This window comes from Hevea brasiliensis, chromosome 10 (genome assembly GCF_030052815.1).
Source record: "Hevea brasiliensis isolate MT/VB/25A 57/8 chromosome 10, ASM3005281v1, whole genome shotgun sequence".
NCBI lineage: Eukaryota > Viridiplantae > Streptophyta > Magnoliopsida > Malpighiales > Euphorbiaceae > Hevea > Hevea brasiliensis.
Genome location: NC_079502.1, coordinates 53,783,400 through 53,787,880, shown reverse-complemented (window position 1 = coordinate 53,787,880; position 4,481 = coordinate 53,783,400).

The window sequence follows — 4,481 nt, the reverse complement described above, 5'->3', positions numbered from 1 at the left end:
ATGGACAGTCGGAATGAGGAATCTAGGTAAACACTGAAATCTATTAAATTAATACAAATATTAAACTGAAATGATAATAATAACATGTAATATGTGATAGGTCCATGAGGATATGCTGTGAAGTTGTGTCATTGAGTTTGAGGGGAGTTGGGATAGATATCTTCCACTGGTAGAGTTCGTATACAATAATAGCTACCAAGTTGTATGGGAAAAAGTGCAGAACACCGGTGTGTTGGACTGAGTTGGGTGAGGATAAACTCGTGGGACCAAACCTGGTGAAACAGACTGATGAGAAAGTGAAATTAATAAAAACCAATTTGAAAGTTGCCTTAGATAGACAGAAATCTTATGCTGACTTGAAGAGAAAAGAGATAGAGTATGCAGTTGGCGACAAAGTGTTCCTCAAAGTGTCACCATGGAAGAAGGTACTAAGATTTGGAAGGAAGGGTAAGTTAAGCCCTAGGTTCATTGGGCCATATGAAGTCATGGAGCGTGTGGGACCAGTGGCCTATCGGCTAGCTTTACTACCAGAGCTGGACAAGATCCACAATGTGTTTCACGTGTCCATGTTGAGGAGGTATAGATTAGACCCTTCACATGTCATCTCCATGGAAGAAATTGAATTTCAACCGGACTTGACATATGAAAAAGAACCAATATGGATCTTGGCTCGAGAAGTGAAGGAATTGAGAAACAAGCTAATCCCATTGGTGAAAGTGCTTTGGAGGCACTACAACACTGAGAAGGCAACCTGGGAAAGTGAAGAGACGATGAGGCAATAGTTCCCTCAATTGTTTGCATCAGGTAAATTTCGAGGATAAAATTTAAATTATAGGGGAAGAGCTATAACATCCTCACTTTAGCATGACCGTACATTCTACTGTTCCAGTAACTAATGCCTGTTCGGATAGCTAGAATGTCTGGAACTATATTTAGATTAAAGTGAGGAGTCATAAATAACTCAAATAATGATAAAAAAAATTTAAGAATAATTTTAGAAATAAAATACAACAAAGTTAAATAAGTCCGTGCCCCGATGATGGGTAACCTAACGGGAAGTGATTGTAAAGATAGTTGTTGACCCTATAACCATGGGGGAACCCTGTGAAATAATTTTTGGGACTCCAGTGAAGAGTTATTGAGCCTTCAAAGGCCTTAGAAGTCCAAGAAAATGCTCCTAGAATTTTATCAATCGGTACAGACAATTTTAGCTCATTAAGCTAAATGAAGGGCATTTTGGTCATTTTGCCTTCACAGATAATTTTTGACCGACATGTCCATTTAAGTAAGTGAATTATATGACCTAAAATATGAATTAATATAGGTGAGGAAATAATTCAAAATGAGTAAAAGAAATGAGAAAAGAATTAAAATTAAATTTGAATTAATACTTAAGCAATGATGTCATAAACCTTAAAAATTAAAATTTGCCAATAAGGAAATTGCTAACCAATGGGAAATTGCCAAGCCTTTTTAAAAGGATAAAAACTAAATACAATGAGATAAAAACAAAAAAAAAATAAACAACCATCTTCTTCATCCCATTGTGGCCGAACTAAGAGAGAGAAAGAGAAGGGAGAGTTCCACCATTGATGCTCTTCCATAAGCTTATCAAACCTTGATTTTCTACCATAGATCACCTACTTTCTTCACTAAATTTGACCCTCACACCTTAGAACACCTCTAGGCAGAAATTTTAAGGAGAAATAAAGGATATTGACAAGCAAAAGTTTGGTTCCAAAGAGGTTAGTGTCCAATCCCTTACCTTTCTTTTGAAATTCATGTTTAGGGGGCTTAAATTAGGTTAGAAATTAAGAGAAATTTGAATGAAGTTAATGAGTAGGGAAACCCCCAATTTCGGCAACCATGTGAAGGGTAGGGTTTTGATGGTTTTCTTTGAATTAAATTGGTATATGAGCTACCCTTGATATGAATTGCATGATTAGAACCTAAATTATTGCTGAAATGCAAGAATTACAAATTTGAGAATTTGGGGTATGAGTAAAATTAGGGTTTTGGTCATGTGATGATTGATGAACATTTTAAAGGTCAATTAGTGACCATATAGTAAGGTTTGACCATAAAATGAGGCAATTTGTGGCATTGGATTGTGAGTTGGGTAGGCTGCCCTTTGTGATTAATTCTGGACCACTGGAGTCCAGTGAGGTTGGAGAGCCTTAACTGAACTTGTGTAGCTCCAATTGGTGCTAAGCTAATTGGAGGTGAAACTAGACACATAATGCAACATTTTTGGTGAAGAAATCATGCCCATAAAACTAACTTAGGTTGCCCTAAAAATTGGCCTAATACGGGTAACACACATGCTACCCTGGAAAAGTGATTAGATGAATAGTGTTTGTTCAAATGGTCATAACTCAGTGAAGAAATGTCCAATTGACCTGAATTTTATAGTAATAAAAAGATTAGACAATTTAGAACAACTTTCATGAAGAACACCAAACCAAATTCTGATCATAAACCATCTGAATTGCTAACTAAAATCAGGGTATCATAATTGCCAGAACTATTTCTGCCCAGAAATTTTGGGTAGATACCAATCCGGCCAGCCTTAAAGAAATTAGCATAACTTGAGTTAGAAAACTCCAAATGGAGTGATTCAAAGAGGAAATTAAAGAAGAGATAATGAGAAACAACTTTGAAGAAGAGAGTTTGGTCAAATTTTTACTGTAGCCAGGTCCAATAGAATAGTAAACATGAACCTCAAATTCTAGAAATTTGAAATAAATTTACTGTATAAAATGTCCTAGTATGCCCAGAAAGATTGGGTTGGATAGGTTGGCATGCCAATAGGGTTCGGTTAGTAGTATTGCATAGGGTTTCACACCATTCTGTGTTTTATGGCCTTCCGTGCCATGCTGTGATATAATAGCCTTTGGCTTTTTTGATTGTGTTTACTATACTTGGCCTCATGCCTAATAATTATTACATCTTATTAGTTGTTCTATTGCACACTGGGAGACACTTTGTGACCGATGGTGTGATAGCCCAAGGTACTTGGTATCCAGTGCCAGTTTACCCATTTATCCAGTCCAGTCTACTAGTATAGGTTACTTGGGCAATCAAAATAAATCTTAATAAATTTTAATCAAATAATTAACATAAAAAGTACCAGATTAATAATACTACAAAAAATTACCAGAAACTCAGTCTACATAAAATATCAGCATACATTCTGCATATCCATTTTATTTTAGCTATTTTATTTTATATTGGCACCACTAAGTTATATTGCTTAGCACGTCACTGTTTACAACGCGTAGGTGCAGGAGACACAGAGCGAGAACCCATCAGACCCTAGACTGGGTGAGAGTCCGATATGCTAGAGTCCAGTGTTACTTTACATCTGCAGTGCATTAGTAGGACACTAGGCTACATTTTGTATTTTGTATTTATAATTAGACTTTTATTTTGCCATGTACATTATAAACTCCTGTAATTATGTTTTGATGTAATTATCTATAAATTGTGTTCATTAATAAAAATTTGAGTACTTCATAAATTAAACATGTGTATTATATGAAATTGAGGAATGAGATTTGGGTTGATATTTGGAGTTGTGTGGGTTGAGAAAAATTATTGGAAGTGTTTTTAACAGGTTCTGAAGAACTATATTTCCAAATTACAGCCGGCACTCTGTCGGATTTTCTATAAAATTTGCGAAAACTCCGAATTAAATAAAATTTCAATAAATGAAATAAATGGCAAAAATTTCACTTAGTGACTTTTAATAAATATATTAAGAATTAATAAATTGATTTGGAATATGGAATAAGACAAGATAAGGTGCTTTGACACTCTGTGTGACATGCCTTGATTGGCTACACTGTAGACGGATGAGGGGCATCACATAGACGTAGTAATATATGGGGAGAGGCAGTTATTACCATCAAATCTTATTTCAGCTGCACTGGCAAGAAGAATGATTCGGAAGGGGTGTGAAGCTTACCTAGCTCATGTGATAAACACCCAAGTAGGGAGTTAGGAATTGAAGGATATCCCTACAATGTGTGATTTTTTGAACGTCTTTCCTGAAGAATTGCCAGGATTGCCTCTAAAAAGAGAGGTGCAGTTTGAAATCGAGGTTATGCCTGGTGTGGAACCAATTTCTATTACTCCATATAGAATCGCACATGTTGAGTTAAAAGAGTTGAAGGTGCAGTTACAAGAATTACTTAATAAGGGTTTCATCTACCCTAGTGTGTCACATTGGGGAGTGCTAGTGTTGTTCGTCAAGAAGAAGGATGGTACTCTCCAACTGTGCATGAACTATAGACAATTGAACAAGGTGACAATAGAAAATAGATATCCTTTGCCAAGAATAGATAATTTGTTTGATTAGTTGAAAGATGCAGTTGTATTCTCCAAAATTGATTTGAGATCGGGATACTACCAATTGAGGGTGTAGGAGCAGAGTATTTCTAAAACTGCCTTTAAAACTCGTTATGGCCACTATGAATTCT